Source organism: Schistocerca cancellata, chromosome 6 (assembly GCF_023864275.1).
Source record: "Schistocerca cancellata isolate TAMUIC-IGC-003103 chromosome 6, iqSchCanc2.1, whole genome shotgun sequence".
In the NCBI taxonomy this organism is placed as follows: domain Eukaryota; kingdom Metazoa; phylum Arthropoda; class Insecta; order Orthoptera; family Acrididae; genus Schistocerca; species Schistocerca cancellata.
This window is the reverse complement of record NC_064631.1, coordinates 336,939,489-336,959,660: the sequence shown is the minus strand read 5'-3', so window position 1 is coordinate 336,959,660 and position 20,172 is coordinate 336,939,489.

Below are 20,172 nucleotides of genomic sequence, written 5' to 3'. Positions count from 1 at the left end.
CTGAACTGCCTCCTGGGCTTCTCGTTATAGGATCTACAACCTCACGTCAGGGAATTTCAAGGGTATCTCTTCATTCCTTAGTACTTCCTTACCCCAGTTCATTTCACACTTATTCTTCCTGAAGTAGTATTCGTGAAAATGTTTCAAATGGCTCTAAGCACTATGGGACTTAACATCTGAGGTCATCAGTCCCATAGACTAAGAAATACTTAAGCCTAACTAACCTAAGGACATCACACACATCCATGCCCGAGGCAGGATTCGAACCTGCGACCGTAGCAGCAGCGCGGTTCCGGACTGAAGCGCCTAGAACCGCTCGGCCACAGACGGCGGCCGTATTCCTCATTATTACTAAATGGTCTATATCTACACCTTAGTATGCCTTACAGCACAGTATCTGATTTCGGAATCTGCCAGATCATGATGTATCCAACTGAAATCTTGCCGTATCTCCCTGCCTCTTCCCAGTGTTGTGATTCTTCAACAGAGTGTTCGTTTTACTAGCTGAAAATTATTGTAAAACTCAAATAGTCATTTTCCTCATTCCTAGTACCAACCCCTATTCTCTAGCAACCCCTTCTTCTAGTCCTTCCCCTACAACCGTATTCCAGTCCCCCATGACTGTAGGATTTTCATCTCTCTTCGCGTGCTGAATTACCCGTTCAATATCCCCATATACTTTCTCTGTATTTTCATCTTCGGCTTGCGACGTCGGTTTCTGTACCTGAACTATGGTTCAAATGGCTCTGAGCACTATGGGACTTAACATCTATGGTCATCAGTCCCCTAGAACTTAGAACTACTTAAGCCTAACTAACCTAAGGACATCACACAACACCCAGTCATTATAAGGCATAGAAAATCCCTGACCGCGCCGGGAATCGAACCCGGGAACCCGGGCGTGTGAAGCGAGAACGACCTGAACTATGGTTGTAGGTGTTGTTCGCTGTTGGTTCTGATGAGAACAGCACTATAACTGAACTGTTCACTCTCTGTTCTACCTTCCTATTCATAAAGAATGCTACTCCCGTTATGCCATTTTCTGCTGCTGTTGATATCACCCTATACTCATCTGACCAGAAATCTTAGTCTTCTATCCTTTTCACTTCACTGATCCCCAATATATCTAGACTGAGTCTTCGCATTTCTCTTTTCACATTTTCTATCCTCCCTATCTCACTCAAGCTTCTGACATTCCACGCCCTGACTGGTAGAAAGTTATCCTCTCGTTCGTTACTCATTCTTTTTCTCATGGTCGCCTCTTCCTTAGCAGTCTCATCCCGGAGATAAGAATTGGGGACTATTTTGGAATCTTTTGTCAATCGAGAGATCATCATGAAACTTTTCAATTAAATGCCACGTGTCGTTTGGGTACCAATTACGTGTCTTTAATGGAATGATTTCCATTACCTCGTGCATACCCATGAAGTTGATCATTGCTGGTTCTTCCGCCTTTAGGAGCAATTTCCCACCACATGGGCAAGCGAATGCCCTGAACCTCTGCCCCCTCCTCCTCCTCCTCCCTCTCTGACAAAGCCGTTGGCAAGATGAGGGTGACTTCTTATGCTGGAAGTCATCAGCCTCCCTTAATGATGACTTTTATTCAAAATTGTGGCTGGTTACGATACTTAGACCGATGACGTTTTGATTGCTAATCAGGGACACTAACTCTAGGTCATAGGGGCACCCGCCGATATTTTATGCTGTAAAATTTTTCAAGAATATCTTGAGCTAGTGTTTCTAGTCACTTCAGATTGTTTATGCACTTCACACAGCCATGAAGTGACATCGGCCTGTCAAATGTAGAAGCATTATATAACAAACATAAACTTTACTATACTGCACCGATTACAAGTTGCTCATGTTTACCATCAGCTGACAACAAATACTCGTTTACTTTGTATTCGATCGTTATGAAGGACAGTTATGAAATTTCCTGGCAGATGAAAACTGTGTGCCGGACCGAGACTCGAACTCGGGACCTTTGCCTTCCGCGGGCAAGTGCTCTACCAACTCAGCTACCCAAGCATGAGTCACGCCCCGTCCTCACAGCTTTAATTCCGCCAGTACCTCGTCTCCTACCTTCCAAACTTCACAGAAACTCTCCTGCGAACCTTGCAGAACTAGCACTCCTGGAAGAAAGAATATTGCGGAGTCTTGGTCCGGCACACAGTTTTAATCTGACAGGAAGTTTCATATCAGTGCACACTCCGCTGTAGAGTGAAAATTTCATTCTAGAAACATCCCCAAGGCTGTGGCTAAGCCATGTCTTCGTAGTATCCGTTCTTCCGGGAGTGATAGTTCTGGAAAGTTAGCAGGAGAGGAGAGCTTCTGTGAAGTTTGAAAGGTAGGAGACGAGGTACTGGCGGAATTAAAGCTGTGAGGACGGGCCGTGAGTCGTGCTTGGGTAGTTTCATATTAGCGCATACTCCTCTGTAGAGTGAAAATTTCATTCTAAGGACAGTTATGTTTAAAGCAGTCGTTTCTAACATCGTTTTCTACCGTAGAGCTCCAGTATCCCACGAATATTCCACCATAAGAGGGAACAAAGAGCGAAAAATTTACGTAAACTTCAAACAAATGATATTGTGAGCAGCATTCTGTCGAATCTAGATCGTCTCCGGCGTTATTTACATAAATAAATATCACTATTTCTAGTGGCTGGTTGATGTATTTTTCTTCGAAGGAACGCAGGCTTGATCTCAAAACGTCAGTTTTCAACAAAATAATATTTGTACTAACTAGGATACACTGGCGGCCCTCAAGCAAACATTTGCAATTATCTCGCAGTATAGCTCGTTTGGTGAGTCATGTTTACTGCAATATTTTTGCTTGATTTATGATGTACATTCAAGCGTATCAGTTTTATTTATTTATTTGTATGACTAACGAAATTCGTCTATGATTCAGGATGATCTTCCGTTGTTTGGGGTACTCAAAGGCGGGAAAAGGGACAGGTGCCTCTAAATTCAGTTGATGTTCTCCTCGCAGCAGTAAAAGTTACAGCCGCGGCGATTTCTCCGGACCAGAGCGCAGCAGAGAGGCCTGCCGCTGCTGAAGGTTTCGGTGGACGTCAGGCGGCAGCCTAGTAGCCTGTGGACAAGTTTTGTGGCGGTCGCCGAGTGGCGCCGATCGTCCCGCAGGATCAATTTTTACTGCCGGCTGACAGCGGGCGGCTGCAGGCCACACACGCGCGTCCACCCCGCTGGAGGGCGGCCAGCCGTCGGCACTGCCTCATCAGCGCCAAAAAAGGAAACAAGGCGGATCTATCGGTGGGCCCAAGCAAACGAAACACACTAAATGCCTTCCATCTGGTGCAACCACCAAAATCACCTATACCAAAGTCTCCCCCCAGCCTTCAAACATACAACTCCTTTTCCCATTGTCCGATAAGTTATTTTTTCAGTGAATTCTCGTTGCTCTCTTGGTATATACATGATACACCTGCTATTCGCACTAGTCGCTTTAATTAACATAAATTAAGCAGTTTCTTAACTACCATCAGCATGCAATGAGCAACAGCGGGTCTCTCTTCTAATACGTTATCACCTCTTATGATTATAAGCAACGAAACCTCTGTTGCTTTCGACTAGAGTGCCATAGTCAGTGGCAGCGAAGGTTTTTGACAGAAATTTCACATTTTTGTCTCGATCAAATAAAGTCACAATTTGCCACAACACAGTTCTCGGAAATTTTGTACTAGAAATCCTAACTGCAGTCTGACAATGGGTTTGAGCCCGAAGCTACTAACTGTGAAACAACTAATTTAATACAAACGTGTGGCTTGTTACAGTTTTTTTCCTTATTGCTGTACAGAAATGGAGGAAAAGTGATTATGAATTTTTCTCACACATTTGGAATGTTTGCCAGATTGAGAATCAAAGCTGTACCCTTGCCTTTCTGGAGCAATAGTGTTTTCTATAGAGCTATACCGCACGGTTCGCATTTCTTATTCAGTCTGCCAGCACCGCCTTCAACGTTTCCAGATCACAGAAACCTCTCCAGCACTTCCGCTAACTCGTCGTTCCTTCTCTCAAGAGCGTTACTCCAGCGGGATGTACAGAGAGGTCCTGAAGCATAGCTTAATAGCTCAGTAGGTAGGACAACTTGGATAGGAACGCGAATGCCTAGGTTTGAGCCTCATTTTGAAACTGAGTTTTTATTGGTCAGGACTAGGATGTCAGTGGGCACAGGGGACAATTTTGACCCCGACTTAGAGGTCACTGGTTTCTTATTACAGGTAGTGCAATAGCCATGTCATATCGAAGGACACCTCTGGTGGTGAGGCTGCGAGAGAAGGGGGAGGGAGTGGTGATATAAAGTATGGAGGAGGGAAGGGGAGGACATCGGTCAGTTACGTTATGTCGACGTCATCGTTTTTATGGCCAATGGGGATCATTTGTGATCTATGCTCCATAGTGAAATGACCTGCTGGTCTTTAATGAAAAGATAAGAGTTTTCATCATTTAGTTAAAAATAAAAATAATATATACTGCTTACTGACAATAATTTCTCAACCCCTATTCATTTGGAGCAATTGCACGAGTATACAGTGAGGATCAGGACGACCAGTAGGGAACTGTAATTACGAGCGTTACCCTAAAAGTAATGCATTGCATTTTTTTCTTCAACAGTTCTTTATTGAACATAATTAAAATTACCCACACGAAAGAATGGTGTTTTATCTACACGCCCTATGGTTCCACGTAATCTCCATCCCGTTCTATGGCCTTCCTCCAGCGTGAAACAGGTGCGTGTATGCCCTATCGGTACGAATCCTTCTCCAGGTGGCGGAGCCAGTGCTTTACTGTTTGGATCGTCTCCTCATCGCCCTCAAATTGTGTTCCACGAATGGCATCCTTTAATGGCCCAAACAAGTGGAAGTCCGAGGGGGCTAGGTCAGGTGTGTCGTGGGTGACAGCCGTGGATGGTCTCCCCGACTGCTGCAAATCGTGGAGCTCCGCCGAACCGCCTTCTGATAACTTCAGCCTCGGTTTCCAGTGGCTAACTGCACTTCTGTCGACAGCAGATGCTCCATAGACTTTGTACATGCGTTTGTGTATATTCCCCACAGTGTCTTTCTCTACAGTAGAAATTCAATGACGCCACGTTGCTAGTAACGTACATCAGCAACAAATGTCATTTTGAAACTGTCCTGCAGCTACGTTGTCGGAAGGGACGGCCACATGGTGCGCTCATTCAGGCGACTTCAGATAATACATACGTAACGTTTCGCATTCGTAGCATTGTTTTCGGTTGAGAAAAAAAACGGTATCTTACTTTCTGGGCAACCCTCGTAAATTGTCCATAAATGATGGTTGATATTGACAAATTGACCACAGGATTGGTAAACTGGTTGTTGAAATTGGCTATAAATTGGCCATAAAATTGGTACAATAGACCAAAATGCAGTGTGTAAATAATTGGCTGTCTGAAATTAAGACAATAAATTAAATTAAACACCTCTCTACTGGCAATATATATATATATATATATATACATACGTTCTGTAGTAAAAAGAACAGTTGTAAATGATGTTTTCATTGTGCATCGCCTTACTGGGACCTCCAAGACAATGAGTAGCAATTTATGTTAGTAAGTCTTTAACCAAATTAATTATTACTATTAGGTGAGTGTATGTCGTTATATTTGGAGCTTTGTTATTATTACAGCGCTCGCTGACCTAGTGCAAGTGTTCCCTGACCACTGTTTCCTGAACCATCACAACGGCTGCAACAGTCCGCAATGCAACACAAGAGTATTACGTTTACTACGTATTACCTGATACTGAAATAGCAGCATGAACAGTCCACAAGTCCACAAGTGTGATTCTTCTACATCAAGACAGGACGCTTTATCAGTACTGCGGAATAAATGTAAGCTATAAAATTGTTTCCTTTTCATTATTTTCAACCCTATAAAAAAGTAACAGTTTGTGCTGTTGCACAAACAGTTTAGAACGCAACTTGAAGTACGAATGTATATGTTTAGTACTTGTCCAGCTTTGCTAAATGCAGTGAATGCATCTTTAAACACAAACTGCCCATGCTCATCATAGAACACCTTTATATCCACAACGATGTTTTCACTCCGAGATGTCTTTCTGAAATATGTTGCTTGTGGCGCAACACTTCTGTATTTCTAGTACACATCATACGATCCCTGTAAGATGATCTCTCTCTCTCTCTCTCTCTCTCCCTCTCTCTCTCTCTCTCTCTCTCTCTCTCTATATATATATATATATATATATATATATATATATATATATATATATATACTAAACTTTCATGGTTAAAGTCTACTGCATCTTCCACTGTTTTTACATCTGCACTGGATGTAAAACATATTTATAAAATAGATCACAAATCCGCTTGCTGGGAGTTCATTTTTCCAATTTTATATCAGAAACGAAAACAAAAACACGAACTGTGTTTGAAGGATCGAGAAATTTTCATTTCCATGTATTCGTGAAAACACCTCTAAAATTATGAAACAGTCAAAAAATTGACCTTCAAAACACATGACTCCGCGGTCGCTCGGTTCCAGACTGTAGCGCCTAGAACCGCTGGGCCACTCCTTCCGGCTGAAACAAAGAAGTATGCATTATGTACAAATGTGTAAGTGTAGTATGCAAACTAATAAACATGATCCCTGACAGTTAGTTTATGCTGTGTGAGGCTGCTTCATGCGTCTACATGTGATCCATTACCAGCCAAAGAGGTGGCCATAAAAGAACTGTCAGATTTTTTAGCTTGGTATATTTCATACACAGAGCATCCGCCCTGTAACCACCCAGTCTGATCACAGGCTCTCCCCATGGGTGCCACCAAGCCACAGCAAGGGCCGCTTGGCATGGTGACTGTTTCAGAAGTTCCGATGCACCAGAACTACAAGCAACGACTACTAGGCATACATGTGGAGGCTACAGCTCAGGCATCAGAAGTGTGATTCCTGTGTAGTAAGGTGGTTCAAATGGTTCAAATGGCTCTGAGCACTATGGGACTCAACTGCTGTGGTCATCAGTCCCCTAGAACTTAGAACTACTTAAACCTAACTAACCTAAGGACATCACACACACCCATGCCCGAGGCAGGATTCGAACCTGCGATGTAGCAGCAGCGCGGCTCCGGACTGGAGCGCCTAGAACCGCACGGCCACCGCGTCCGGCCTAGTAAGTTGGCTCAGCCAGATGGGTGTGTAACAGCCCCACTACATGGACTGGTCGCAAGCACTGTTGTCCTAGCAGAGCAGTGGTCTATGGCAGGGAGGAAAGAGGGGAAGGAAGGGAGAGGTATCCAAATCATAGATGCTAGGGAGGGAATTCTTCCCCAAATGGCTCACATGATAAAGAGAATATTTAAAAATGGATATCAAACACCACAGGGGGACCAAACATACCAAAAACGATGGATGAGAAAGAACAGATAAGGGGAACAAAATCGCAAGGAATATGGAAAACCAGGTGGATAGCCACGTCGAAATAAGTAAGAACATTGAGAGAAGGGAAGGTGGGGGCAGTAGGAGAACAGTGAGGACAGGGAGAGAATGGCACGAGGAGGAAAATGCACCCTGGGTAGAAAGATTGGGCTGCAATTGCTAAGGGCCCCATGTGTGCTTTGAACGAAGTAATGAAAGGACAGAGAGCCACAGAGGGAGCAAAAAAGTAATAAATTGAAATGTCATGTGTGTGATGGTAATTTTTCATCGATCTCAATGTTTATGACGTCATATCTCCTGTCGTATGTGTTAAAATATGACACAATTTGGTAGGTACACTTAGCGGCATATATGGATGCTGTATGCAAATTGTATTGCAAACTAAGTTAGAGGAAAATAAGTAATAAAGTTAAAATTGGTGCCCTGCAGCAATTTTTCACTCTTCTCCGTGTTTATGACGTCACAGCTCTTGAACTATGTGTGGCACCACAATATAATGTAGTAGGTCAGTTACTGACATATGTGGATTCTGCCTGCGAAATTCATTGTGAATAAAGTTAGTAGCACGGATGGTGCAGCAGTATTTCAATCGTCTCATCATTCATGACGTCATATCTCCTGAACTATGATAGGTAGGTGGTTCTTACCCACAGCAATTGTTGCCGACAGCAAATGATATGTGTGCCAAGTTGGATTGATATAAGTGTAGTTATTTAAGACGAGATGTGGAACACACACGCTCACTTGCACATACACAAAGTTCCATTTTTGTAATATCTATCGAATCAAACTGTCAATAATGAACATATTTAGGTTCTTTAGTGCACAGTGCGCTTCGTCCACATTTTTCTTAAATTTTTCCCACAACCCTATTTAACCATGCTACCTTTCTAAAACACATATGCTCTTTTGGGTCATAATGATCTGGTATGGTAGTTAAAAGAGTGATGAGTATAATTTGTTAAAACTTACTTTAATTTTAAATTGAGGTTATCTGTGGCAATATAAACAAATTTTGTAGCATTACATGTCAAAAGTCTCAAAAATTATTTAAGCTCTGTATCTCAATGGCCTGTTGCGCAATAGGGTTTTACTTAGGACACAAACTGTCAGTCACAGAAAATGATAGAATATAGTTTACTTAGAACTCCAAGAACGGGTTGTGGTATCCAAGTTGACCTTTACAGTCATGTTTGCTACAATGCGAACACTTCATTGGTGTCTTGTTTTCACGTATTGATGGACAGAATTTGCATCTGTCACGTTTGTCGCCGTTGGAGCTTGGCTTTGATGGGCTTCCCATTTATATTCTTTTAACAGTAGCTGCTGACTTCATTCATGGAAGCATTTTTCTAGCTTCAGTGTAAGGAATAACTAGGAGTCTTCCCAATTCAACGGGAAATATTCTCCTTTTGTAAATACCTTTTTTTTCCACCATGGACTTATTTCTGTCCACAGCGCATAAGCATAGTAGACATAAGTATCAATAATACTGTAGAAATTGATCAATGGCCACAGGGGGTTTTCCTCTTGAGTGTTTAGGAACCAATAAGCAGGTCCAATGGATCAACTGCTCCGTTACTTGCATTGTAATTCAATATCATTTTTGGTTCCTTGTTTTCTCTGCTATGTCCTCACTGTTTTGCAGTGTGCTCATCACACATTTTGTTCTTCCTTTGAATGTAAAATATGACTGTGGTATCCTTAGTAATAAATAACTTTCAAGTGTGAACATCATCTTTGCTTGATATATTATTAGGGACTTCAAGGTTATCCTTTCTCACCGTTCCCAGCATTGTAAGATGTCTTTTGGGAAGTCCTTAGCCTAACGGATTTGATGTGAAGTGTGGTGTCACCGCAAGGCACCACACTTGCTAGGTTGTAGGCTTCAGATCGGCCGCGGTCCGTCAGTACACATCTGACCCGCGAGTCGCCACTGTCGACACTAGCAGACCGAGCGCCGCCACTCGGCTGATCTTACGGGACAAGCTAGCGCACTGTCCAGTTCTACAGCCGACTGTATTAGGAATGGTTCACTTGTTTCAGAGATCACAAGTGCAGAGACACTAGTTAGCATAGCGTTCAGCTAAGTCAGTATCTACGTCCTAGCCAGGCGCCAGTTTATGCATTGCCAGTTAATCTATATGTGCGAAGCAATCTGGATTGTAAAGAATTATTTGCAGTTCAGTCTATAACTGCACTTTTAAATATTATTGTACAAAGTCAAGATCGACGTTCACCGATGACGCCGAATTAAACCTAGTATTTAACTGTATTCCTGTCTACTAATTTTCTAATCACGTAAGATGTTCCAGACACATCTCGTCAAGTATAGTTCCTTGACCATCACGTCAGCTTACGTGATTAATGCGTGCAATTAATGGCCATCCCTTGTGATCAGTCTAAGAGTCAAATTGCGTGACTCAGACGGGTCACCCTTTTTCCATGAGGCCCATAGTTGCGCCTCATACACAACATGAAGAAATTGTCACAACTCTCTTTCCTATCTTTACCTTCACAGGTAGTGCCCCCAGCGAATTTCGATAAGTATCTTAAGACCATTAAAGTATACCTTAAATCTTTATCTTTAATGCGAATATTGTTTCATACCTACAAGAAAAATCGTGTAAACCTAGTATTATGATGTGTCTATTTGGGGGTGAGAAGATTCTTCCCGGAAGCGGCGGGGAAAGGAATATATGAGAAACACTGTAAAGAAGGATCGACAGGATCATTATGACATGTGTTAAGACGTCAGGAAATAACCTCCATGGCATTAGAGGGAGCTGTAGATGGTAAAAATTGTAGAGGAAGACAGACATTGTGATGCATCCAGCAAATAATGAAAAGTTTGGCACAGACAGGAGAGGAATTTGCTGCAAGCTGTATCAAACCAGTCAGTAGACTAATGACTCCAAAAAAAGCGGGAATGTTTAGTGCACAGTTATGTGGAGCAAATTAACGACCAAATCATACAGAAGGGTTCCTGATATATAATGCATTAAGTAACGGGTGATCTGTCCTGTAACACACACACATAAAGGCAAAACTAAAGATTATTCTAATTGAATATAAAACCAATGCACAAAATGTGTTTGACAAGCACTGAAAGCGTTAAAAATATTCTGAGAAAATACAGAAGACTAATGAGTAAAGCCAATTTTGCAGGTATAAGAGCTAAAGTATTTTAATAAAATTCCATAAACATAAGTCAACTAGAGGCTGGCAAACACTGGATAAAGACTATTTTAATAAAATAAATAACACTAGGCAGTATGTCAGGCAGGTAGTGTACAGTTAACCTTAAGAGTAAGTATATACAACACTAATAAAATGCAAAACACTTTGAAAAAGGTTGGCGAGGATGACATAAAGGAATCATGGTAAATAATCTATAGAATGATATGAGAGAACAAAATCTGCAGTGTAATGCACGTTCACCACAAACTGCGAATATGTGTCCAGTAAATAGGCCAGACACAGAAGATTATTAAAACACAAACGAGTGTCTTCACCTCAGTGCAGAAGGTAAGAGGAATGACAAATATGAATAAGAACCGAAAGGAATCAGGATGCGATGATTCACACACATCTCAGGAGCAACATTACTGCCGACTGTCAAAAGAGCTTACCATATAGTGCACGATATGGGCGCAGACACGTCGTCGGTAAACACGGACCTCCGACTGCCCACCTCTGGCAGAAAGTCGCTTGCCCACAACTAGCCGAAGAAAGCCCTATATCCACGTCCGCCGCTGCTTACGCGCGCAGTATCCCCTGTAGCTCAATTCACGCGATTTTGGGAGAGCGCATTTTAGCCCGCACAGCCTTTATCGTATTGTCGGTGTTATTACTTCGCTGCTACAGATAGGTCACCTTCAGAAGTAACGCGAAGTTTTTGGTGTGCATTTTACATACATCTGAACAATTTCATACCAGGACCTGGCATTTTCTTAAAAATGTGAAGAGCAATGATATATTGCTTTTTCGCCACAGTATCATAGCTCCCCTTGATGTGCGTTCTTTCCGTAAGGGGATAAGAATTAGCAGCCAACAATATTTTTACGTCTTGTATTGCACATATTCACGCTACCAAATTTCTGCTCTAATTAATCATGTTACAATGACAAGTATCACGAAAAAACAACGCATTTGGAACTATGAAATTTTTACACTAAATTCGCTCAACATTTTGCACCAGCTGCGTGTCCATCATTATTTTCAGTTTTTCCTTACTTAGCCTTCTTCTTTTTATAGGCAAGTCAAATATGTATAACATTTTTACATCATCATATCAGTAAAGTAAAACTACACGAATTTTGAAGTAATAAAAAGTGACAATCAGCAAAATTTTTTATGTTTCCTGATACATTGATTCATATTGTCCAATCTGTTCTAATTAATTACGTTACAACGGTACTGTACAGGAAAGTGACTCGTGGAGAAATACTTAGGTGGGCACAAAAGCTTGAGAACGTCAGACTGTCATGTACAAATTTTATCTACATATGAACGTAGCAGCAATATTTATACACTAAACGGCAGTTTACTCAGACACACGTGCAAATTTATCTAGCATTTGTAAACACATGGCCATAAAATCGCTGTAACTATCTCTGCAGTACAAGACTTTATAATATTCTGTCTCCATATTTATCTACATTTAAAGTGCCTCATATCAATAAGACATTAACAATTATACGTTTGTTGTGTGTACCTACGAAAAGTAACTGGTCCTCCTTTAATATATAATACTGCACCATAGCAAGTAAGAGTGATTTCAGGTGTGCCGCAGGGGAGTGTCATAGGACCGTTGCTATTCACAATATACATAAATGACCTGGTGGATGACATCGGAAGTTCACTGAGGCTTTTTGCAGATGATGCTGTGGTGTATCGAGAGGTTGTAACAATGGAAAATTGTACTGAAATGCAGGAGGATCTGCAGCGAATTGACGCATGGTGCAGGGAATGGCAATTGAATCTCAATGTAGACAAGTGTAATGTGCTGCGAATATACAGAAAGATAGATCCTTTATCATTTAGCTACAAAATAGCAGGTCAGCAAATGGAAGCAGTTAATACCATAAATTATCTGGGAGTACGCATTAGGAGTGATTTAAAATGGAATGATCATATAATGTTGATCGTCGGTAAAGCAGATGCTAGACTGAGATTCATTGGAAGAATCCTAAGGAAATGCAATCCGAAAACAAAGGAAGTAGGTTATAGTACGCTTGTTCGCCCACTGCTTGAATACTGCTCAGCAGTGTGGGATCCGTACCAGATAGGATTGATAGAAGATATAGAGAAGATCCAAAGGAGAGCAGCGCGCTTCGTTACAGGATCATTTAGTAATCGCGAAAGTGTTACGGAGATGATAGATAAACTCCAGTGGAAGACTCTGCAGGAGAGACGCTCAGTAGCTCGGTACGGGCTTTTGTCAAAGTTTCGAGAACATACCTTCACCGAAGTGTCAAGCAGTATACTGCTCCCTCCTACATATATCTCGCGAAGAGACCATGAGGATAAAATTAGAGAGATTAGAGCCTACACAGAGGCATACCGACAATCCTTCTTTCCACGAACAATACGAGACTTGAATAGAAGGGAGAACCGATAGAGGTACTCAAGGTACCCTCCGGCACACACCGTCAGGTGGCTTGCGGAGTATGGATGTAGATGTAGATAGCTGTTACTAAAACTCAAACGTGCAGAAATGTATATAAAAGAAGGCAAATACATGTACTCTGCAAGTTTCGCTATTACTGCATATTGTAGACAAGGAGCGTTCTCACTAAACTCACGTAACTAGCCTGGGTTGATGTTGAGAACGTGCGCAGCAGGCTATGTTAATTCCATAGGTACACATGCGCTATAAAATGGGCCGTAAACAAACACAGACCACACAGAATTGATAGCAGACCACCACAGATATCATGCATGCACGGAACATGAATGATGTAACGACGCACTTTCAGTGGCAAGAACGTTTATATATGTTTTTAATACTTTTACTGTAATAAACTGTAGCAGTAACATTTATAATGATGACCATTTTTGTTCAAATATTGGAATTGTATTTTCACCGTACTCCATCAGTTTTGTGTGGGATCACAGCCTCCATAAATCACTGGCGGCTGGATACAGCATAAAAAACTTACTGTGTTCTTTGCAACCAGAACCGATCTGAAGACGTTCAGCATCTGAATGTGACTGATAATCTTTATGAAGACAAATGCCACTATAGAAAGCTATAAAAAGTATTAGAATAGTAGTGAGCTAAAGAAGATTTATTTACTGTCAGCATGTCAAGCTTTGAAAAATCTATATGTGAAAGTAGAAAAAGCCGAAGTCCTAAAGCCATTTCGTAACTTAACGACGATCTCTAAATTTCGTTTGCAGTAGAAATAACGTAAACATGAGCTGACATATAAGGCCAAGCTGAACTGATTTATTTTATTAGAAATAAGACACAAGGGAGTTAGAGGCAGAGGCTACGAGTGGGCACTTATTTAAATCATGGGGAAGGCTGAAAATTTGTGCCAGACTAGGAATCGAACCCGGGTCTCCTGATTACATTTTTTTTAAATTCATTTTGTTTGTTACCGTTCTCTTTTTATTTAGTCTGGGCGGGCATCTTTGCAACCAGAACCGATCTGAAGACGTTCAGCATCTGAATGTGACTGATAATCTTTATGAAGACAAATGCCACTATAGAAAGCTATAAAAAGTATTAGAATAATAGTGAGCTAAAGAAGATTTATTTACTGTCAGCATGTCAAGCTTTGAAAAATCTATATGTGAAAGTAGAAAAAGCCGAAGTCCTAAAGCCATTTCGTAACTTAACGACGATCTCTAAATTTCGTTTGCAGTAGAAATAACGTAAACATGAGCTGACATATAAGGCCAAGCTGAACTGATTTATTTTATTAGAAATAAGACACAAGGGAGTTAGAGGCAGAGGCTACGAGTGGGCACTTATTTAAATCATGGGGAAGGCTGAAAATTTGTGCCAGACTAGGAATCGAACCCGGGTCTCCTGATTAAATTTTTTTAAATTCAATTTGTTTGTTACCGTCCTCTTCATTTAGTCTGGGCGGGTATCACAAGACACCTCTTCAAGTTCTTCGTTGAACAGTTCACTCATTTTACAGGCAGCCCTCTGACCGAACACGCTGACTTACAGTGCAGGCTTAATGAATCGAGCCACAAAGGAATTACAGAGTTGGGCTGCTAGTGGGCATTGACTGAAATCAAGCTGAAGACTTACAAATTTCTTCCCGACCGGGATTCGAACTCGAGTCTCCTGCTTACTAGGCAGATGCTCCAACCACTCAGCCATGCGTACAGGAGCGCTAATCTGCCCGGACACCGTGGTCAGCGTACTTGCAGGGACTACCCTAGCACCCAAATTCTCGATTTATCCACACACTGCCGGCCGGGGTGGCCGAGCGGTTATAGGCGCTACAGTCTGGAACCGCGCGACCGCTACGCTCGCAGGTTCGAATCCTGCCTCGGGCATGGATGTGTGTGATGGCCTTAGGTTAGTTAGGTTTAAGTAGTTCTAAGTTCTAGGGGACTGATGACCTTAGAAGTTAAGTCCCATAGTGCTCAGAGCCATTTGAACCATATCCACACACTCTGCCCATTATTCTCATTACTTTCGACATTTCGCTGATTCCCGTTAGAGCTCGAGCCTAGAGTACATCCGTACTGAAGATATTATTGGTCATCTCTGCCTTAGATTTTATCTATGTGGTGTCTGTTCTTTCGAATTCGTTTGAAAAATCCAGGTCCCAAGTATATATTTCTTACAAATGTCAGAAACGGGAAAAAGAAAGCATCACTAATTGCAATTGAACTGTTATTATAAAAGAGAAGACGTTTCCTTTAAAGTCTGAGACATTTCTGCGGATGTGTCGGCTATACTTCTCCCTCGAAATACGAGAAAAATATTTTACAAGCCTCGCGAGTGTAGTTTTGCTTCGCCGCGAGTACAGCGACACGGTGGGCTAATATTTCTCCTTTGTAGAGCAAAGAGCTGGTGAGATAGCGCGTCAAGAATTTCGCAAAGACTGCGCGCATTTTTCTCTTTTATTTGATTGTGAATGTTGGCGGCTGGGGTGCAGTTCGGCGCTCCTTCGGCGGCGAAAGTTGCGTCCCGTATCTGGGGCGAGCCGCGGAGGCTCCTTGGGATGCAAAGTAGTTTACGCGCGCTGCGCGGCCCTCCAGAGCTCATCTCGGAAACATCCGGCCTTTCTCCGCCCGTGGAATTCTGCGCCCCGGAGCTATCTCGCCAACGCAGAGCCGAAACTGTGAACGCGGCGTTAATGGAAATTTATCTGCGCCCATATGGGGTTTTTGTTCTCTCGTACACTGGCGGAAGCAGCGTGAAAGTTTCGGTTACGACAAGTGCTGCAAGGCTGCCTTTCAAAACATATGTAAGCGATATAGTTGTTCCTGTAGTCCTACAACACGGAAGAGTAAATATTTTAAGGTACCATAGCACATCGGGAAAATGATGATGACCTACACAGGAACTGAAAAAGGCATTGTTAAATGATTCAGCCGGCCGAAGTGGCCGTGCGGTTAAAGGCGCTGCAGTCTGGAACCGCAAGACCGCTACGGTCGCAGGTTCGAATCCTGCCTCGGGCATGGATGTTTGTGATGTCCTTAGGTTAGTTAGGTTTAACTAGTTCTAACTTCTAGGGGACTAATGACCTCAGCAGTTGAGTCCCATAGTGCTCAGAGCCATTTGAACCATTTTTTTGTTAAATGATTCACAGCCATGTTTTGTAAACATGAATAGTATTCACTGATGTACCTTAAGCCTCAGTACATGATTGTTTCAATGGGACATCCGCATCTGCATAGCGCCTTAATCGTTTATCTTAAGAAATATGTACTAATACTGACAACTGCAAATTCTTCTGGGACATAACAGTGCCTCAGCTCTTTACCTGCTTGCAATGTAGACATCGTTCACAAACTTGCTCATGCCCTGTATTAATAATGTACATATGCTGTAGGCAACAATGTAGTGATAACTGAAATTGCATTGATTTTCCTTACAAATGACATATGCAGCAATACTAGCTGTCTCTCCCTACCTTTGGTGGGGTTACAGTCTAGGGCGAGTTACGAGGCACTTTGATGTGCAACCGCTGATTGTCACCGGCGGAGGTTCGAATACTCCCTCGGGCATGGGTGTGTGTGTTTGTCCTTAGGATAATTTAGGTTAAGTAGTGTGTAAGCTTAGGGACTGATGACCTTAGCAGTTAAGTCCCATAATATTTCACACACATTTTTGCGGATTGTCAAACGCGGTAACAGAAAGGTAAGATTTTGCTAGCGATATAGAAGATGGATTTAATTATCCACATCTACACACGTACTACGCAGCCCACCATCCAGTATATGGTAGTGGGTACCCTTCACCACTTGTACCAATTCGCCTTCCTTTTCTACTCGCAAATGGATGGAACGACAGTCTATATGCTTCAGTATGAGTCCAGGTTCTCTTATCTTGTCTTTGCAGTCTTTACGTGAGATGTGTATTTGTTGCAGTAGAATCGTTCTGCGTGCTATCAGAAATACCAGTTGTCTAAACTTTCTCAAAAGTTGATGGAACGAGTACATGGATGTACGGCCGGTTCATGGTGTCCATCTGGCACAAAATTTCGATCAGAGACGTCGCCAGCGTCAAGTGCGCTGATGATATGTCCTGGTCACTCGTGGCCGACTGATAACTCCCCCCTCCCGAGCCCTGTTGACGTAGTGCAGGTGTGGCTCCGTAAACAGATCACTGTGTTTCTAGAGTGTCTCCTTAATCAGACTCAGTGCTGGTTAGCGAGCCACGCTGAGATTATGGCCTCGGTCCCAACTGATGAGACTCTCTTAACGACGCTGTCTCGGTATTTCTAAGTTTGTGCTGAAATACGTTACTGTGCTGCTGGTTTTCTCGACATCAATTTTAAAAGATGTCCAGTACTTGTCTTGCCACATTGCAACGGAATCTGACATACCCTGGCCTTCCGTAAAGCGGAGATGCCTTTGACGCTCCACGAAAGTGCCCGTGTTTTACTGGGTGGACAAAAGATCGTTTTTACTCGGCGCTTTTTCAGTATGCGTCCGATTTCTCCCGGTGTCCGGTAGTGGCTACCTCTTCCTCCGTGAGGTCTTCCGTCTCCAAAGGTTGTACTGTACTGATGAGACGAAGAGCGCGCCTTATCTACCACTCTAAATAAACGTTCTATCGGAAGAAAATTCTGAGGTGTTCTAGTTCCTGTGGTAGACTCTTTGCGTCTGAGATGGTGCGTGCCCTGTGTACTAGTGTACTACCCTATGTCTCTCTCCAGGGTTTCCGTGAAATCTTAGCATTCGATACAAAATCCACTTCCTCAAAAGTGTTTCGAGAAAAGCAGTCCTTTTCAGGGATTCCTATTTGAGTTCGCTAAGGATACTCCTAATACTTCCCTGTTAATCTAAACTATCGGTAACAAATATAGCCTCATATTTCTGAACTACTTCGATGTGTTCCCTTAATTTGATCCGGTGAGGATGTCAGACAATAGAAACGTACTCAGTAGTTCAATAATGGGTCACACGCTTTTTCTATACGCAGTCCCTTTATAAATGAGCTACATTTTCCTAGAATTCTCTATATAATGTAGTATCATACCTAAGGAACAGCAACATCCCCAGTAAATCGCCGTTTGGATTCCAGAAGAGTTTCTAAACCGAGAATGGCATTTACATGTTTACTCACCAAATTTTTACTAGCATTAAATAAGAAAATGGTATTTTCTATGACCCATCTTAAGCATTTGATTTTGTGAATCATCATATTCTCCTAGATAAATTGAGGTTTTGTGTAACTGACTGTATAGTCGACCAGTGACTAACATCATATTTAAATAAAAGAATGCAGAAAGTTGTGCTTAATAATTCAAAGTGAGCAGGGGAGATTTGTATGACTGGGGAGAAATCACTTATGGGGTTCCATAAGGCTGAACCTTAGGTCCACTATTGTTTCTCATTTATGAAAATGAACTTTTGTTTACAAAGAGCAGAATTAATTCTTTCCGTGGATTGCGCTAGTATCGTAATCAGTCAAAATACACCCACAACAACAGCATAAATAGTAAACATTGGTCTTAAAAGTATTATTGCGTGGTTTTCTGTCGATGGTAGCACTCTCAGTTTCAAGAAGTTACAACATACTCATTTCTACACATCTAGAGGTACTACACTAGTGTTAAATGTAACACATGAAGAGGAAGTAATAACTAGGGCGGAAACTTCAAAATTTGTGTACGTCTGCATTGATGAGATTTTCAACAAAAAGAAACGCAATTTGGAATTCTTAAAACAATTTAATTCAACATTTTGTTTTACCTCCCTTACTTCCTTTACAGCTATAACCTTGCGTGAAGTGACGTAGCCTGTACCTCAACATGGAAAAACTGTTTAATAGATGGGCTCCATTAAGTGTGTTAGCAGGTTGCATAAAACGTTCTGGAAGTTGCATGTATCGTTTGTTTCCACGTGCAAAGTGGGTTGTTTATCGTAAGTCAATTGAAGCTACTAAGTAAAACAGATTTTTGACTAAATGTTTGTCATATAATCTCAGTTTAATAGAACATGAACTGCTATTATTCGCGTCCCAAAAGACATTTCCTCAAGTAAAAACACATATTTACACACAGTTTACTAGTAGCCAACATTACTGTTGAACTCACTACCTGTTTTCCAAAGATCAACAGCTTTTGACAATCAGCAAATGTTTTCAGTGTACAACAATGTTACCAGTTTTTGTATGTTCGGTCAACACTACACAATTCATCCATATTTCGTAATCAGCAATTCGGAATTATAGCTACATGGAACCCATGCAGAGCTTTTTAGGTCATTGAAAGGACCGCACACTATTCTACAATATTTCAGAAAAGTTCTGGAAACGTTGTTTATTCTTATTCTCACCATTATTCGAACCATTCCCTTTCTCATTGAAAGCAACACATATAAAAACATAAAAATAATTCCACACATTACGATGTCTGACTTACGACTCCCTAACAGTCAAGCACCGGATTCCTCTTTGCTTCATAACGCGCGAACGTTATCTCTCATGACTGTCTGAAACACACTGTAGCCAATCAGCTTCATCGCTTTTCAGGAGCAGCTCGGTGATTTTCTTCCTTGAACAAACACAATTCCACAATCACTTAAATCAGTTCCCAGAATCAGTATTTCCCGAAAAGTAAGTAATCTGAAAATAATCTCATCTTTACATGTCTTAAGGACAGAAATAAAGATTTTTGCTTCTACGATCATTAAGCTAGATACTATACTCAAAACACTTAATGTTGCGCATGTGATTCACTGCCCGATCACGCAACAAGATTCACAGGTTCAGTCATCATAAATTACACCAAATTTCAAGACCCATGTATCATATGAAGGGCTTATTTCAATAGTGATACAAGTCCATTTTTGTTCATTTTGAGATACAGAGTCCTAAAGTTAAATGAGCGCTGAATAGTCTGCAGTTGAGATACCAGAAACATTGAAGCATATGGCTTCTTGCTAGAGATGAACCTTTCTTTCGGTTTGTTTGGATCATTAATTTCAGAAGGATTATAGGCAGAAAAGTGGAGGTAATGGACTTGTACCACTATTGAAATAAGCCCTTCATATGCATACTGTATTCACCTCGTTATTCACTCTGGC